The sequence below is a fragment of the Schistocerca serialis genome, chromosome 6 (genome assembly GCF_023864345.2).
Source record: "Schistocerca serialis cubense isolate TAMUIC-IGC-003099 chromosome 6, iqSchSeri2.2, whole genome shotgun sequence".
Lineage (NCBI taxonomy): Eukaryota > Metazoa > Arthropoda > Insecta > Orthoptera > Acrididae > Schistocerca > Schistocerca serialis.
Genome location: NC_064643.1, coordinates 591795571 through 591815823, shown reverse-complemented (window position 1 = coordinate 591815823; position 20253 = coordinate 591795571).

Sequence of the window (20253 nt, the reverse complement as noted above, 5' to 3'; positions counted from 1 at the left end):
TCAATATACAGATTGAATAACATCGGGGAGAGGCTACAAGCCTGTCTTACTCCCTTCCCAACCACTGCTTCCCTTGCATGTCCCTCGACTCTTATAACTGCCATCTGGTTTCTGTACAAATTGTAAATAGCCTTTCGCTCCCTGTATTTTACCCCTGCCACCTTTAGAATTTGGAAAGAGAGTATTCCAGTCAACATTGTCAAAAGCATTCTCTAAGTCTACAAATGCTATAAACGTAGGTTTGCCATTCCTTATTCTTTCTTCTAAGATAAGTCGTAAGGTCAGTATTGCCTCACGCGTTCCAGTATTTCTACGGAATCCAAACTGATCTTCCCCGAGGTCGGCTTCTACTAGTTTTTCCATTCGTCTGTAAAGAATTCGCGTTAGTATTTTGCAGCTGTGGCTTATTAAACTGATAGTTCGGTAATTTTCACATCTGTCAACACCTGCTTTCTTTGGGATTGGAATTATTATATTCTTCTTGAAGTCTGAGGGTATTTCGCCTTTTTCATACATCTTGCTCACCCGATGGTAGAGATTTGTCAGGACTGGCTCTCCCAAGGCCGCCAGTAGTTCCAATGGAATGTTGTCTACTCCCGGGGCCTTGATTCGACTCAGGTCTTTCAGTGCTCTGTCAAATTCTTCACGCAGTATCGTATCTCCCATATCATCTTCATCTACATCCTCTTCCATTTCCGTAATATTGTCCTCAACTACATCGCCCTTGTGTAGACCCTCTATACACTCCTTCCACCTTTCTGCTTTCCCTTCTTTGCTTAGAACTGGGTTTCCATCTGAGCTCTTGATGTTCATACAAGTGGTTCTCTTATCTCCAAAGGTCTCTTTAATTTTCCTGTAGGCAGTATCTATCTTACTCCTATTGAGATAAGGCTCTACATCCTTACGTTTGTCCTCTAGCCATCCCTGCTTAGCCATTTTGCACTTCCTGTCGATCTCATTTTTGAGACGTTTGTATTCCTTTTTGCCTGCTTCATTTACTGCATTTTTATATTTTCTCCTTTCATCAATTAAATTCAATATTTCTTCTGTTACCCAAGGATTTCTACTAGCCCTCGTCTTTTTACCTACTTGATCCTCTGCTGCCTTCACTATTTCATCCCTCAAAGCTACCCATTTTTCTTCTACTGTATTTCTTTCCCCCATTCCTGTCAATTGTTCCCTTATGCTCTCCCTGAAACTCTGTACAACCTCTGGTTCTTTCAGTTTATCCAGGTCCCATCTCCTTAAATTCCCACCTTTTTGCAGTTTCTTCAGTTTTAATCTACAGGTCATATCCAACAGATTGTGGTCAGAGTCCACATCTGCCCCTGGAAATGTCTCACAATTTAAAACCTGGTTCCTAAATCTCTGTCTTACCATTATATAATCTATCTGATACCTTTTAGTATCTCCAGGGTTCTTCCATGTATACAACCTCCTTTCATGATTCTTAAACCAAGTGTTAGCTACGATTAAGTTGTGCTCTGTGCAAAATTCTACCAGGCGGCTTCCTCTTTCATTTCTTAGCCCCAATCCATATTCACCTACTACGTTTCCTTCTCTCCCTTTTCCTACTACCGAATTCCAGTCACCCACGACTATTAAATTTTCGTCACCCTTCACTATCTGAATAATTTCTTTTATTTCATCACACATTTCTTCAATTTCTTCGTCATCGGCAGAGCTAGTTGGGATATAAACGTGTACTACTGTAGTAGGTGTTCACTATGCTGTTTGTAGTAGCTTACCCGCATTCCTATTTTTCCTATTCATTATTAAACCTCCTTCTGCATTACCCCCATTTGATTTTGTGTTTATAACCCTGTAGTCACCTGGCCAGAAGTCTAGTTCCTCCTGCCACCGAACTTCATTAATTCCCACTATATCTAACTTTAACCAACCATTTCCCTTTTTTAATTTTCTAACCGACCTGCCCGATTAAGTGATCTGACATTCCACGCTCCGATCCGTAGAACGCGAGTTTTCTTTATCCTGATAACGACATCCTCTTGAGTAGTCCCCGTCCGGAGATCCGAATGGGGGACTATTTTACCTCCGGAATATTTTACTCAAGAGGACGCCATCATCATTTAATCATACAGTAAAGCTGCATGCCCTCGGGAAAAATTACGGCCGTAGTCTCCCCTTGCTTTCAGCCGTTCGCAGTACCAGCACAGCAAGGCCGTTTTGGTTATTGTTACAAGGCCAGATCAGTCAATCATCCAGACTGTTGCCCTTGCAACTACTGAAAAGGCTGCTGCCCCTCTTCAGGAACCACACGTTTGTCTGGCCTCTCAACAGATTCCCCTCCGTTGTGGTTGCACCTACAGTGTGGCTATCTGTATCGCTGAGGCACGCCAGCCTCCCCACCAACGGCAAGGTCCATGGTTCATGGGGAGCATTTTACAAAAAAAATTTTCTCCTCCAAGTGAAATAGTTAGAAGACCACTTAATACACAATTTCACTTTTTTATTGCACTATACTCACTTTTGATTTTAGTAACTGATTTTTTCCACAGAACAATTCTTGACTCATGTATGATGAAAGAACTAAAAGGAACTGCAACTTTCTATAACTGAAATCCATCTGATCCTCTAAAGGTAGGCAGAGAAGCTGAACCTCATTTTATTTCTTTAATATGTAATACACAAATACTAAAAACCGGCTAGGATTTCACAGATCCAGAAATAGAATTCCTATGAGCTAGATTTCATTGTTCTATTAAGTAGCAACTATACTAAATGTATTTTTTAAAGTATAAAATATGTATGCAAAGCAAATGTAGGTATGGAAATAAGCATTTTAAAGTTCTACAAAAAATGAAAACCATTGAATGCTATATTTTTTTTAAATGACATTAGTGATTATTTGAAAATGAATTAAAATTTGATGCAGGTGTGTGGAATGCCTTGTTCTCAAACGAAAAAGAATTATAAACATTGATAACACTGTTGGATCTCTAGAAATGAGATGTATTTAATTAATATTTGACTTTCGCAGTTTTGCATCAAATTTTAATTTCAAAATAGTTAGTATTGCTTATGTTCCACACCCTTGATAAGTCTTAGAAATGGCATTTGTAAAAAGTAAGGCTGCTGTATAATTATTTTTAATTGTGCGACATGTTTCGGAATGAGACCATTTTCTATTACAAATTTGTGTGAATAGCAGGTGACATTCGTAATAAAACAAACCCCAAAATACAAAATTTATAAACACTATTTTGTTATGCAGTTGCATAATTGAATCTCCATGCTCTAACTTTACATAACAAAATATTATTTGTAAATATTGTATTCTGAATTCGTTTCACGATATATTGGTGGCCCGTTGATCATGACTGGGCCAAATATCTCTCGAAATAAGTGTCGAACGAAAAAACTACAAAGAACGAAACTCGTCTAGCTTGAAGGGGGAAACCAGATGGCGCTATGGTTGGCCCGCTAGACGGCGCTGCCATAGGTCAAACGGGTATCAACTGCCTTTTTTTTAATAGGAACCCCCATTTCTTTATTATATATTCGTGTAGTACGTAAAGAAATATGAATGTTTTACTCGAACCATTTTTTTCGCTTTGTGATAGATGGCGCTGTAGTAGTCTCAAACATATGGCTCACAATTTTAGACGAACAGTTGGTAACAGGTAGACTTTCTAAATTAAAATGCAGACCGTAGGTACGTTTGAATATTTTATTTCGGTTGTTCCAATGTGGTACATGTACCTTTGGGAACTTATCATTTCTGAGAACGCATGCTGTTGCAGCGTGATTACCTGTAAATACCACATTAATGCAAGAAATTCTCAAACAATGGCTTTGAGCACTATGGGACTTAACTTCTAAGGTCATCAGTCCCCTAGAACTCAGAACTAATTAATCCTAACTAACCTAAGGACATCACACACATCCATGCCCGAGGCAGTATTCGAACCTGCGACCGCAGCGGTCCTTCCTAAAATAGCGCTAGACAACAATTTAAATGCGGAAATATTTAATTTGCTGGTGTGTTGTGAGTAGGCCTAATTAGTTGCATTCAGTCTGTCCATTTACCTGCTTAAGGCAGTATTTTTTAGCTAACGCATAATTTTCTGCAGTTATAAACCTGTTCAGGTTACTTTTACAACATCAGAGTATTAAACCTACCTTCTCAAGTGCCAACTGTTATTAGGCGTTGAAATCTGGTATTGGGTGTGCCTACTTTAGAATTTTGTGTACATTTGAAGAATTTTGTGTGTGTGTGTGTGTGTGTGTGTGTGTGTGTATGTGTGTGTAAACCAACTCAGACTGACTTTTATTTTTTTTTCTTTATTGTGATTTGATCCACCTGCCGCATATGGGCAGGGGAGGGCTGGTAGCGGCACAATCCACCGCTCTTCAGCCGGGAGTGACAAGATAACTAATAAAAGGAGAAAACAATGCATATAAAGGCGATGAAAGGGGCACATAAAAACAGAATAAGCAGGACACTGTCTTACACAGAAGACGTATTTTTGCAGTATAGTAACATGCTATTGTCGTGAGTTTTAAAGCGTTTTTTCATGTATTATGTCAACTGAGCCCTGGATACTCGGTGTAAACTTTGCACTTTTTGCACTGCAAATATATTTTGCAGATGTTTCAGAATATTTCAATATCTTAGCTGTGGAAAATAATTAATTCACAACTCTCTTGTGTTCTTTTTAATGTAGAGCCATCTCTTGGTAACAATGAGAACTACTTACTCATAGTGATGTAGTCTTTGTCTTTTGGTGTTCCGCTTTGGGGGCTAGCCACTGTTCGTGAGCGAGAGTTGGTTGCACAGCTGAGCAACTGCGTGAGTAACTTATTCTTTCTTCATGTTGGACTTTCAAATAGTCTTGCGAGAGTCAGTACATGCCAGTATTACGATGCCCCTTACACATACAAAATAATACTGTTGGAAGCTGTTATCTGTGTTTTCCGTTACTGATTTTGTAAGACTATGTGAACTTTATCTTTGTTTGCGGGATCAGGGGACAACTGTAATTATTTGCTGCAGTTGGTATTTACATTCGTGTGGCCTGATAAACGTTAAATTGTAGTTCTAATGTTAGAAAGGATTATAGCCCGACCTGAGGAGTTATTCTACAGGTGTGTGTGTGTGGGGGGGAGGAGGAGGGGAGGGAGAATGGAGGGGGGGGGCACAAAAACATGGAAACACGAAGAACGCAACACTTACCATGCTTAATACGCTATAGGAAACCTAGTGGTGGTCGAAACAGCTTCCAGTCATCTTGGAACGGATAGATACTGGTCCTATACTGTTTTCAATGCCACTCTTCCTGTAAAATTGTGTCAAGATCAGATAACGATGATACAAGTGGACAGCGATCACGCACCCAGCTCTCCAAAGTAGATGACAAACTCTCCATAATTTGTTTACTATGGTGGCCCAGGAGAGATACGAAAAATCATTTTCGTGCTCGTGAAATCAGTCCTAGAAGATGCGACCTGTGTGAACAGGGGCTCTGTCTTCTTGGAACAAGTCTTCACCGTTCAGGAACAAACATTATAACATGGGGTGGACTTGATCAGCCAAAATGGTCGCATAACCCTTTGCAGTAATGCGACCTTGCAGAGTGACCACGAAGCCCATGGAATATGATATGGCTGACCAAATCATCACCGAATCCCCGCCATATTTTATTCTTGTTAAGTAAACTCAGCCAGAAGTTTGAAACATTTTGAAATGAGGCTCATCCAACCAAATTACTTTCCTGTATTGCTCCAAAGTTCAGGTTTCGTGTCTACGGCACCACGTTTCCCTGTTACTGTCCTTTGCTTGACTGATGAGTTGTTTTGGAATTCCAGCTCGCCCTCCAGTTCCCTACTCATGGAGTTTCCTTCGTGTTTATTTCATACTAACAGATTCGCGAGTGATAAATTCAGTTCTACATTGACCTTTACAGCTGTCGCCCCTTTACTTCTTGTCCAAATTCTCTTCAATGACAGTCACGATCACTCAACACACACTTTCGCTAGCGTTATGACTTTGCGGATGATGTTTTCCGCTTTCCCTGTATGCGTCTTGTAATACCAAACACTTTGGCTCCTTTCGCTACGGAAGCTCTCACCATACCAGCACCAACAATTTGTCCACGTTCGAGTTCAGTTGGTTCCGACATAATGCAATCTCAAACACACAGAACACTGTTTGACCACGTCTGACACTTGCACTGAACAGGTACCGTTCGTAGTCAAATACAATAACATAGCCTGCAGGCTCAGTTTGGGTTTGCATGTACACTGAAGTGCCGAAGGAACTGGTATAGGCATGCGTATACAAATACAAAGATATACAAACAGACAGAACACGGCGCTGCTGTCGGCAACACCTATATAAGACAACAAGTGTCTGCCGCAGTTGTTAGGTCGGTTACTGCCTCTGCAATGGCAGGTTATCGAGATTTAAGTCAGTTTGAACGTGGTGTTATAGTCGGTGCGCGAACGATGGAACACAGCATCTTCGAGGTAGCGATGAAGTGAAGATTTTCCCGTACGACCATTTCACGAGTATTCCAACAATATCAGGAATCCGGTAAAACATCAGATCTCTAATATCGCTGAGGCTGGAAAAAGATCCTCCAAGATCTGGACAAACGACTATCGTTCTACGCGACAGAAGTGCAACCCTTACGGAAATTGTTACAGAGTTCAATGCCGGGCCATCAACAAGTGTCAGCGTGCGAACCATTCAGCGAAACGAAGGCCGAAGGCCCACTTGTGTACCCCTGATATCTGCACAACACAAAGCTTTACGCCTCACCTGGCCCCGTCAACACCGATATTGGACTGTTGATGACTGGAAACTTGTTGCCTGGTCGGACGAGTCTCGTTTCAAATTGTATCGAGCGAATGGACGAGTTCGGGTATGGAGACAACCTCATAAATCCAAGAAACCTGCGTGTCAGCAGGGGACTGTTCAAGCTAGTGGAGGCACTTTAATGGTGTGGGGCGCATGCATTTGGATTGATATGAAACCCCTGATACGTCTATACACGACTCTGACAGGAGACGCGTACGTAAGCACCCTGTCTGATCACCTGCACCGATTCGTGTCCATGGTGCATTCCGGCGGACTTGGTTTCCAGCAGGACATATAAAATAAATAAAATAAAATAAAATAAAAGTAAAATATTAATTATTTTTATCTGTCTGATTGGCTCTCCTATGAGTCGTCAGGTTTTGATTATTCGGTATCAGACGCTTGACAATGGCTTTTTCGTAAAGGCAATGTTACTCGTAGTTGACCGTGAAATAAAACTGAAATAATCGGACTTCGTAATTAAATCGTTTCCAAAGACTGCTGCGGTAGGTGCGGACTCATAAACTAAATCTCAATATTACAATAATTTGCCAGCCATGCCAAAACGTCGTACAGAGGTGATTGTCTACTAAACAAAAAATTACACAGTTAGTTAAATCAGATATATTCAATGAATAAGCCTACAGTTCATAATCCTACTTACTTTTATAAATATAAATTCTTTACAGAATCGAGTGCCTAGTATGGTTGCAACTCGCAGTAATTTTCTATATCATGAAATATGGCGGTGTGCCAGACAATAAACTAAAATACGTGCTTCTCGCACCACTTCAACGAGAGCTCTTTTCTTAATCAAACATACGAGTAACGTAATTCTGCTTTTGTTTTATCAGCGACACAGCGCTGCAGTTGTGTGCCATAGGCTTTATTTATTTGTCACTGATTATTTATTTAATTAATATCTCGCGTTTCCGAGGAAACTCACGCTCGGCATGCAAATGTGCCTTTATATTGCCCCCTGAATTGCGAGGCGAAAGGACACACCTGCAGGCGAGCAATTCACCTAAAGGCACAAGAAAATCTAAGTTATCTACAACTATTTACATGACTTACATTATACTGTATATTATACACAAAATTTGAATGACGCGCGTGCGCCGAAAAAGTTCTTATGTTGGCAAAACAGAGTGCGCGCATGCGCAGAAGCGTCTGTGTAACTACGGCACTGCCGTTATTTCGTAAATTTAGATCACGCGGCACAGTATTGCAGTTCATATTGTTCGTGTGCGCGCGCATTTCTTAGTCGTTGCACAAAGAAAATATTCCACCAAGATTACATATGAAGACTACATTCTATGACAGGTAACTTAGTTTTAAAATTACAATATTTGTTATAATACAATACAACTTTAGATTGTTGAATGTTCTTAGTTACATAGCATTGCAATGAAATGCTTCAAAGAAAAATGTCCGTATTTTTCAGGTGCGTTGACCTATACACATGGTGTCGTTATCACAGTTCATATTCATCTGCTGCACAATAATTTTTTACAGGTTAGTATCGTCGTGGTAAAGTTTTTTTTGATCACAGTAACATCGTTGTATAACAACGTGATTGATACATAAGCATGTCCATTTCCTATTTCCATTATAGTCGTTGTGATGCAGTTCGTTGTGACAAAAAGCATTGTTTATTACAGATCAGACGTGACCCGTCGAGTAATTAGTCCATATGCAGTTCGTTTTCGATATTCCGTGGAAGCTTGGTTGCAGAACCTCGGACGGCACGTCGATCCTTGGACAGTCCAGGTAAGCGTGTCCGTCACATTTCGAGAACATTTCATTCCCTGAAGTTCCAACCAAAATTCTTCCACCCGTCGTGTTGTTTTCTGGACAGGCACTTTGTGTCCATTTAATCCAGTTAACATCTTGAAGTTGGGTACTGTAGTAATGTCGCTAGACGATGCACGAATTATGCACTTCACATATTCAGTTTTTTTTTTTTTTTTTAAATATAGCTCACCTAAATGTTCGTGGTTACTCATCGAAGAAATCGTTCATCGCGTTAACAAAGGTACGATGCATCATGAATGTCATTAACAGTTTCTTTCACATAGGTTTCTGCGTAGTTGCAGACTTAGTAATGTACGTTAATGTCCGTGAATAGTGGTTCACTACGCAATTTTTTTTTTTTTTTTTAAAAGTTTTTCACATTTTGGCACTCGTTATCGTTCAAATTTTCACACAGTAACAGTTACATTATACATCAGTTTAAAAAAAACATAAGTAATAATACATACACACGTCACATATTTTCTTAGCATAAACATAATACAGTTACACATAAACATGTTTTCATCATTATTACATAGCTATAAATTATTACATTGTGTCACATTTGATTACATGGATTGCAGATATTTACGTCCTCTTTAACGGTTTTGCTGGGATTTTATCGATGTTTTTTTTTTTGTGATGTCATCTGAAATTAAGATAGGTTAGACACAACATTCATTACATCAGTAGGCAAGACCAGGCGTTTTCACTACTCAATAAATATTCAAAATAGTAAGAGAGAGAAAATGTTCGATTCCTCGCGTTTTGTGCGTGTGTGTAGTGTGTCTGTGTGGCCTTGACTACTGGTAGATGCTTTTCTTGCTGAGAGATGTGCGTCTAATCTATTTCTCGAAGTAAAAGATCGCTTCACAGATGACGTCTGTCGGTTCGTCAGGTGTCATAGCAAGTCAGTGGTACCTACAGTCACAAATGTTCCGTGAAAAATTTATATATCATTCACTGCTACGTAATCATAAATTTTACTTTAATATTCAGTCTTCTCGGTGGAACCGCGGCGTTGAAAGAAAAGTTCTTCTGTCTTCAACTGCGTCACTGGAACCGCTGAAATGAAAATTTCTATACTACTTATAATCTATGTTGTAATTTGTTTTAGTTCTTGCCACACAGCAGGTCGTTGAGATAACGGTACGTTATATGTCTTATGGTAGAAGATCTTGTGAGGCTTAACTTCAATCTTGTACACATACGTGTTGATAACACCTAATCGTTTGGTAAAAACTTGTAAATATTTGGATAACACTTCCTGTAGTTTTATACGTTCATGTACACTGAGAGCTGTAGCTTCACTTATCTTATGATCAAGCAATGTTTTCAAGTCCATTAGCTCTGTGTCAGATGAGTGTGTTTGCATGTCTTGAATGTCTTTGTCAAGTACTAACTGAACCTTGTACCCTGTACAGTGTTTGTCATGCTTTAGAGTTCTCCTGTCCAAATCAATAATAATTACACTGCCTTTATCATTTAAAATACATTTACCTTTGGAGAAGTCTATAATGCAGTCCTTCTCGCTCATAATATCTATTCCTAATATGCAATTTGTCACAAGGTTTTGTACAACCAGGAATGGCCATTGTACGGTTCCATTACCTATTTTAACGTTTACAAAAACTTGCTTCGTAACCCTACATGACTTATTACCTAGTGCAGTAGTTATTTTACAGTTTTGGGCAGGAAACTCAGGCACAGGTTCCAATTCACACATCTTTTTATAAAAATTAAAAGATAAAACGCTCACAGCTGCACCTGTATCTAGGATAATAGTAGTTGGAATCCCACCTACTACACCAGTAGTAGATGCTAAAACAATTTCATTTGTGTTTAAACGACATTGTGTACTGTCTTGTAAAAGTTCATCTGATATATTGTTATTGTGGTTGTATCTTATAAATAAAACAGGTAGCTTTTGTTTAGAATTATTAGGCACATCAATATTTTGTTGTTCAATTGTGGTGTCAAATAACTGATTAACATTGAAGTCGCCCCCAAGAATTCTTCAGCCACGACCTGGGGCAAAGTAGTGACTGTTTCTAGTTTGTTGGATTATCATTTGTACTAGGTACTGACACAGATTGAGGTTGTGCATCAGGTGTCATTTCTATTATATTCACATTCGGATATTGCCTATTATGATCTCCAAACTTTTGCGGTTGTTGTTGCTGTTGCGCATTATAACTTACCTGTCGGTCGTAAGGTATGCTCCAATTTTGACCTGGTGGCTGCTGTGGTAAAGCAGAGTTTGAATGAAAGTACTGATCGTTACGAGTCCAACCTTGATGCTGTCTTGGCTCGTAGTTATTATTATTTCTATTTCTGTTTGTGTTTTTGTTATTACCTTTGTATCCGTTGCTACCGTTGCAGTTATTACCGCGGTGCCTTTTGTATGGATTGCCGCATGAAATGTTATTACTGTTGTAACTATTGTTCGTATTGGAATACGCGTGTTGATTTTGATTTCCGTACTGAGACGGCATGTGAGTTTGCTGTTTTTGTTGTACCGCGTATCCAACTGTGGGCGCGCCAGAATTGTGTTGGCAAGCCTGCATGTTTTGCATACCACTAGTGTAAACATTGTGGCTGCTGTTTTGCCGCGCGAAGCGCTGATCTTCAAGTAACATGTCAACCGAATCTAAAGCTGTTAAAAAATAATCTGAATCGTCATCCGGGATATGTAGAAGTTTTTCCTTAATGTTGAAAGGCAATTTGGCCTTCAACGCTCGGAGTATATCACGTGTTGCGACTGGTTCGTCTAAAAAATGTCCCATGTTCAAGTATTTTTCAAAATATCTGCGTAAGTTACCATTTTTACTGTTAAAAGTTTCAGGTTCTAAAATTTGTCTCCTGAGTCGCTCCTGGACGGATTGCGACCAGAATTTGTTCAGAAAGGCACGCTCAAACTCACTGTACGTGGTACATACGTCAGCTTGACTGTATGCCCAGACAGCTGCATCGCCTTGGATGTAACCGACAATATATGAAATCTTTTTCCGGTCACTCCAAGTGCGTGGAAATGCGTTACTAAAAGATTTAAGAAAAATCACCGGATGAATGGTTCGTTTCTCTGGGATAAAAGCCTGAAATTGCCTGTGTTTTATTAAGCTTTCGTCTTCCTTTGCATTATGATATGGATTTGTTCCACTGTAATTACTGCAATGCTCAGCTGGCGAGTAATTACGATAATGTTGCTGTGGTTTACCATGATAATAGCTTGTGTTTGTGGTTGCACGTCGTGGTATGTGTTGTAGTCGTGGTGTGTTTTGTTCTTGTGTGTTTGTGGTGTGCGGTATGTGTGCGTCATACTCGAATGTATATTGGTTTCTGAACTGTACATTTTGACTGATATTTTCGTTACATTCAGACTGTGGTTGATCGGTGAATTGTCTCATGGGTGCAGTGACGGATTGTACTGCGTCACTGATCAGCTGTTTGTTATTAGTAATGTATTGCGCTACGGAGTCGTGCACAATTGTTGGTAAATTTTCACGTATGCATCTATCAAAATGTTTGTCTTTGTTCTCTACCCAATCATGAAATTCTTTATTAATATTTTGAAAATGAGCTGTGGCATCAGATTGTAAGATGTCAGTCAGGTGTTGTTCAACATCGTCAAATTTATTCTGCACGTCAGTAATTCGTTTTTCAAGGTTGTCGTGTACTGAAGGATATGTTTGAATTTGTTCAGTAAGAGCTTCACACGTGACATTAAGGTTTTTTAATTGTTTCTGTAAAAGTGCTACGTCATTTGTAGTCTTTTCTTGTCTCGTATTAAGCTTGGAAAATTTCGTACTGAGTTCAGTCATCTGTTCGGTCAGTGTGGCGTCTATAAGTTCCACACGTTTAAACAAAGTGTCATTACATGCCTTGATTGCTATGAGATCAGATTTAATTTCGTCATTTTGTGTCTTTAACTGTTCATTTTGTGTCTTTAAGGTTGCCATGTTTTCCGCGTTCTGCATCCTTAAGGTTGCCATATTTTCTGCGTTTTGTTTCATTAGCATTTGTAACATGTTGGCAATGTTTACTGTTTGCAAGGTCTCTGCCCCCGCCGCGTCATTAGACGTGACGTCATGTATTAACATGGGCTCTGACTGAGACTTTGAAATTTTTGTGGTGGACGGCCTATTGTCAAAATTTCCGTTGACACTTGCGTCAATATTTGATGTATCGTCACTACCGGTTGCTGTCGTAAAGTCATTTTCTAACATTTGTCTCTCGTCCGAGTCGGATTGCGTCTGAATAGTACGTCTTTGCTGTTCCATTTTTGCGTATTGTTTTCTAGTTATTACCATGCCACACGTGCTATATATTTCAAGAAATTAATGTTTGACACTGGTTTTAAAATAAAATGCAGTTGAGCATGAATCGGTCGTAGCAACAATGGCTTTCTGTTAATTTAAAAATATAAACTGAATTTGAGATTATTGGTAATGGCTGCTGGCCATGTTACATGATATCGTACAGAAGTCGGCCATATTGTACACTCGTGTATTGGTATTGTTGCATACGTTATTGTTTAAGGAAAAATACTGAGAATGGAATTTATCACTGAAACTGTTATGCGGAAAAGAAACACTACAGAATTTTACTGAAAAGCTAATACACTGAATTATACGTCTGGTCAAGCCTGCTAATGCAAAGATGCTGCGTCTTACCTTATTTTGCTGGAAGCTTCTTTGCGTCTTCCCGCAAAATTTTATAATTGGCAAATATCTTCTGATTTTTTTTTATTTCTCATATAGTCAAGTCCAGGACCAGAAGGTTGATTTTTCACATGAAACAAAGAGAACAATGTAACAAATGACAAAATAACAAGTCCGACACGCAGTCGCCAATATAAAATAAATAAAATAAAATAAAATAAAAGTAAAATATTAATTATTTTTATCTGTCTGATTGGCTCTCCTATGAGTCGTCAGGTTTTGATTATTCGGTATCAGACGCTTGACAATGGCTTTTTCGTAAAGGCAATGTTACTCGTAGTTGACCGTGAAATAAAACTGAAATAATCGGACTTCGTAATTAAATCGTTTCCAAAGACTGCTGCGGTAGGTGCGGACTCATAAACTAAATCTCAATATTACAATAATTTGCCAGCCATGCCAAAACGTCGTACAGAGGTGATTGTCTACTAAACAAAAAATTACACAGTTAGTTAAATCAGATATATTCAATGAATAAGCCTACAGTTCATAATCCTACTTACTTTTATAAATATAAATTCTTTACAGAATCGAGTGCCTAGTATGGTTGCAACTCGCAGTAATTTTCTATATCATGAAATATGGCGGTGTGCCAGACAATAAACTAAAATACGTGCTTCTCGCACCACTTCAACGAGAGCTCTTTTCTTAATCAAACATACGAGTAACGTAATTCTGCTTTTGTTTTATCAGCGACACAGCGCTGCAGTTGTGTGCCATAGGCTTTATTTATTTGTCACTGATTATTTATTTAATTAATATCTCGCGTTTCCGAGGAAACTCACGCTCGGCATGCAAATGTGCCTTTATAGACAATGCGACATCCCACACATCAGAAAAACTCTTGTGAGTTTAAACACTTCTGCTCCCCACCAAACTCCTCAGACATGAACATTATTGAGCATATCTGGGATTCCTTGCAACGTGCTATTCAGAAGAGATCTCTACCCCCTCGTACTCTTACGGATCTATGGACAGCCCTGCAAGATTCATGATGTCAGTTCCCTCCAGGACTACTTCAGACATTAGTCGAGTCCATGCCACGTCGTGTTGCGGCACTTCTGCGTGCTCGCGGGGGCTCTTCACCATATTAGGCAGGTGTACCAGTTTCTCTGGCTCTTCGTTGTATGTTCAGGCACGCATTTCTCGCGGCGCTTCCGTATCTTTGTCCAACCCCTGTAAATGAACTTTGCTCTTACAGCGTTATGTTCTCGATACTCTGCTTCCACTACTTACATCAAGCATTATTTGTTTTGATAAAATTTGATTTGAATCCACAATTTATGTCAGCCTACCATTCGCACATGTATGAACATTATTTAATATACTTATATTTGGTTTAAACTAACACCCTCTGGTTTCATCAATATCATTAATCCTATGAGATTTATCTAGTCAATTCACTTGTTTATATAATTTTCACTAACTTATGCTTTTACTCAAAAGAATTTGAGAAACAATTCTGTATTAAATGTAGGGGCTTAAATGCGATGGTGCATGTCCGATCCCTTTGATATCATAACGAGTCAAGCCAGCAAATTAGGTTATGCATTGTCCACACTGATAGCTACAAACAAAACCGCCAGCGTGCTCGTAGGTGCTACGAAATTGCCTTGTGGTATTTCTGACATTATCTGTACAACGGTCGCCATTAAAGAGCGATATGTTGAGTTCTTTCTGCAAGGTCGTCCTGTATCCAGTCACAAATCAGTCCTGATACTCCGTGAGTTCGTATTTTGTTCACTGAACGACAGTGTGGAACTGTATGGCGTGCATTTCTAAAGTAAAGGAGCCTGGGCGTCAACGTCTACTGCACTCTGGATCGCATGGAGGAGCAGAGTTCCGCGAGATCTCTCTTCTTTCCGCGCAACAGCACGACTGGAACATGAACAGCAGCGGTACAGAAAGTACCCTCTGTCACGCACTATAAGGTTGCCTGTGGACTATAGATGTGGATGTAAGGCACTGCGATGCTCAAGTCAGTTTCGTATTGAGTTGAGGAAAGCTTCACTGATTTCAGAATACTCCGTCAGGCTAATAAGTTTCGAGACTGGGTGAATAAAAAGTATAGAAACATCAAGATGGGTTTTCTACATAGTCTGCTCCAAATTCAGTAGTACACACAGAACGTTCATACAACCATGTAAATTGTTAGATAAGACCTCCATTGCAGTGTTGTTCAACTCGAGCGCCACATGGCAAGAACTTCGGTTGTATCGTCAAAACTTTGGTCCTTCATATAAATTTCTGTACTTTCTCGTTTGGTAGTAGGTTCTACATCAACCTCTACATGTAAGTACATACATTTTCCGCAAGCCACCGTACGTGGCGTGGCGAAGGTTGCAAGCTCCTCACTTCCGATTCTAATCAAGACTTTAATAAAAATGGCAGGGGTAATGTTAATCAGAAGTCTGGGAGGAGCTGTGGTCTAAATAATAATGGATTTATTCATTCTTAACATCACAAGACAAAAAATGGATAAAGAAATGTCACACAAACATTTTCATTCGACAAACTCTTTCACTAAGATGCGGTCTATGGTGCACAAAGTGATCAGCTGGAGATCAACACACGACACTAACCCGAACACTAATCACATTACCTGACCCTTCATACATGTGAATACGTGGTATGGCCCAAAAAACTACGCTTCAGTAAAGCATCTACACTACTGGCTATTAAAATTGCTACACCACGAAGATGACGTGCTACAGACGCGAAATTTAACCGACAGGAAGAAGATGCTGTATTACGCAAATGATTAGCTTTTCAGAGCATTCACACAAGGTTGGCGCCGGTGGCGACACGTACAACGTGCTGATATGAGGAAAGTTTCCAACCGATTCTTATACGCAAGCAGCAGTTGACTGGCTTTGCGTGGTGAAACGTTGTTGTCATGCCTCGTGTAAGGAGGAGAAGTGCGTACCATCACGTTTCCGACTTTGATAAAGGTCGGATTGTAGCCTATCGCAATTGCTGTTTATCGTATCGCGACATTGCTGCTCGCGTTGGTCGAGATCCAATGACTGTTAGCAGAATCGGTGGATTTAGGAGGATAATACGGAACGCCGTGCTGGATCCCAACGGCCTCGTATCACTAGCAGTCGAGATGACAGGCATCTAATCCGCATGGTAGTAACGGATCGTGCAGCCACGTCTCGATCCCTGAGACAACAGATGGGGACGTTTGCAAGACAACATCCATCTGCACGAACAGTTCGACGATGTTTGCAGCAGCATGGGCTATCAGCTCGGAGACCATGGCTGCGGTTACCCTTGACGCTGCATCACAGACAGGAGTGCCTTCAATGGTGTACTCAACGACGAACCTGGGTGCACGAATGGCAAAACGTCATTTTATCGGATGAATCCAGGTACTGTTTACAGCATCATTATGGTCGCATCCGTGTTTGGCGACATCGCGGTGAACGCACACTGAAAGCGTGTATTCGTCATCGCCATACTGGCGTATCACCCGGCGTGATAGTATGGGGTGCCCTTGGTTACGTCTCGGTCACCTCTTGTTCGCAGTGACGGCACTTCGAACAGTGGACGATACATTTAAGATGTGTTACTACCCTTGGCTCTACCCTTCATTCGATCCCTGCGAAACCCTACATTTCAGCAGGATAATGCACGACCGCATGTTGCAGGTCCTGTACGGGCCTTTCTGGATACAGAAAATGTTCGACTGCTGCCCTGGCCAGCACATTCTCCAGTTCTCTCACCAATTGAAAACTTCTGGTCAATGGTGGCCGAGCAACTGGCTCGTCACAATACGCCAGTCACTACTCTTGATGAACTGTGGTATCGTGCTGAAGCTGCATGGGCAGCTGTACCTGTACACGCCATCCAAGCTGTGTTTGACTCAACTCCCAGGCGTATGAAGGCCGTTATTACGGCCAGAGGTGGTTGTTCTGGGTACTGATTTCTCAGGATCTGTGCACCCAAATTGCTTGAAAATGTAATCACATGTCAGTTCTAGTATAATATATTTGTCCAAAGAATACCCATTTATCATCTGCATTTCTTCTCGGTGTAGCAATTTTAGTGGCCAGTAGTGTATAGTCTGCTATTCCATAAAGATAAATATTGTTCCAAAGAACAGGGAGCTGAGAAGAGTATTCTGGATCCCTACGCCATAACAGCGAATACTCCTGCTGTTCTGGGCGGCTCACCACGATAGGTTCGACGACTGGAGTCATGGATGGCTGGTGGACCCGTTTGCTGGTCTGCCAAACCAATTTGACTCCATACCACGACTTTGCGTGACGAAGTATGTCAAATGTTTAGACAGCTGACTCAAAATAAATAAGTACACCCACGCGTCACTCATTGTGTGCATGATGCCAGAGCCGGCCGCGGTGGTCTAGCGGTTCTAGGCGCTCAGTCAGGAACCGCGCGACTGCTACTGTCGCAGGTTCGAATCCTACCTCGGCCATGGATGTGTGTGATGTCCTTAGGTTAGTTAGGTTTAATTAGTTCTAAGTTCTAGGGGACTTATGACCACAGATGTTGAGTCCCATAGTGCTCAGAGCCATTTGAACCATTTGAACCATGATGCCAGAAGCAGTATCTCTGATGGTTCAGATGGTAACTGTCACAGGCTATAAGTAGCACACTAGCAAAGGACACAAGTCTCACTGTTTAGGTAAAGACCTGGAATTCTTTACTAGCAAAGCTCCAGTACAAGAGTGACCTCTTCTCTTTCTCTCAGCTTTCCTCGCCAGCTCGGTAGCTGCATCGAAAGAGCTCGTGTGCCACCAGTGCACCAGCCCTTTGTTGACTGCTCGTGGCACGGAGGCTTGTCTGCACCTGCCTCCATTCACGTAGCCCGATGGCGTCATGTCTACCAGCTGCCCTGCAGTCGCTCTGTGGGTCACCGCCGCCTGGAGAGAGCTGTGTCCCCTCCGCCTCACAGGGCTGGCGGACGACGACTGTCCTGTCTGCTTGGCACCCAATCTGCCCAGCTGCTGTACCCGCTCCAGTGTCAGCGACTTCTCCAACCGCCTGGTACGTTTCCATCCACTCAGCTCCTGTAGTCTGCACAATGCTTACATGGGGACTTAGCGCTGTGTATTTACAAATATGTTTACAGTATAAATACAGTGAAAATTATAACGAAATTCTAAAGGATTGCTTTACATGATTATTCCAAGAATAAAAAAATTAAATGGTTTACAGAGCTCTTTCGACAAAAATAATATCTTATTCTATTTTACAAGTATTGATTTTATTGCAGCAATAATTTTAAATTATTGATTTTCTGTGTCTAAATCTTTACAATCTTAATTAGTGGTAACGTGTTGTAATGTATGATAGTGTAGTCTTAGTTTCCCATAACCTTTCATGCAACTCAAATTACAAAGCCGGCTTAGACTACACATTCATTTCAGTCACTCTTATACCATCTAAGTCTACTACTTATTCATGCAACCATACTACTAAAAAAAGAGATATACGAACTACTGAAGGTATTAGACTTCCCATTACTTTTTGTCCTTATGGTGGCACTAAAGCTGGTGTAAAGCATGAATCTCAATGATTGCCCGCATCTCGTGGTCGTGCGGTAGCGTTCTCGCTTCCCACGCCCGGGTTGCCGGGTTCGATTCCCGGCGGGGTCAGGGATTTTCTCTGCCTCGTGATGGCTGGGTGTTGTGTGCTGTCCTTAGGTTAGTTAGGTTTAAGTCGTTCTAAGTTTTAGGGGACTGATGACCATAGATGTTAAGTCCCATAGTGCTCAGAGCCAATCTCAATGAGTGCCAATGTCACCAGTCTGCTCCCTCTCCTGTATGGCAATATAATTATTCTGCAAAATTCTCTTTTAGATGAAACTGACACAAAATTTTCTCAGGTTGGTGTAGAAATTTTCCGCTCCAGCTGCTGAAAAAAATGGTTCAAATAGCTCTGAGCACTATGGGACTGAACTTCTGAGGTCATCAGTCCCCTCGAACTTAGAACTACTTAAATCTAACTAACCTAAGGACAGCACACACGTCCATGCCCGAGGCAGAATTCTAACCTGCGACCGTAGCGGTCGAGCGGTTCCAGATTGTAACGCCTAGACGCCGGCCGAAGTGGCCGTGCGGTTAAAGGCGCTGCAGTCTGGAACCGCAAGACCGCTACGGTCGCAGGTTCGAATCCTGCCTCGGGCATGGATGTTTGTGATGTCCTTAGGTTAGTTAGGTTTAACTAGTTCTAAGTTCTAGGGGACTGATGACCTCAGCAGTTGAGTCCCATAGTGCTCAGAGCCATTTGAACCATTTTTTTTGTAACGCCTAGAACCGCCCGGACACACCGGCCGGCCCAGTTGTTGAAACACTCATAAAAAGCACAAGGTACTATCGACATTTGATGGCAAAGCTACATTTCTTCTGTTTTTTTCTTGATTGTGCACCTCGCTCACTGTGCAAACACATACCAAAGTGACCCGCCCATTCCGTGCTCTTGCCACATAGTACAAACTATCGCCCAAAATTTACTACACAGGGGCTCGCGAACTACTCGCGAAAGCCCACACGAATATCATCGCCCAATAGTTCTAGGGGACTGATGACCTAAGATGTTACGTCCCATAGTGCTAAGAGCCATTTGAACCATTTTTTTCCTTCTAGATCGTCGTATTTAAGCGTAATACCATTGATGAGGCTAGGTCCGAGTTCAGTTTCAGATGCGTTTTGTACCTCTTCTGCATATTCAATTAGTCATTGACGTAGGTTGACATTTCCTCGCGCCCCTCGTCCTGGGTTCGGTCCCCGAATCTCAGTTTTCTCGACCTGACCTCCACTTCCGTTTCCTCCGTTGTTCATTCGCGCACATCTTCCATTATCACTGAAACAGGATCCATGGTTTCGCCATACATTGTTTTGTTGGTCTGTAGCGTTCATTCCTGCGTCCATTCCAGCCACTGTGGCG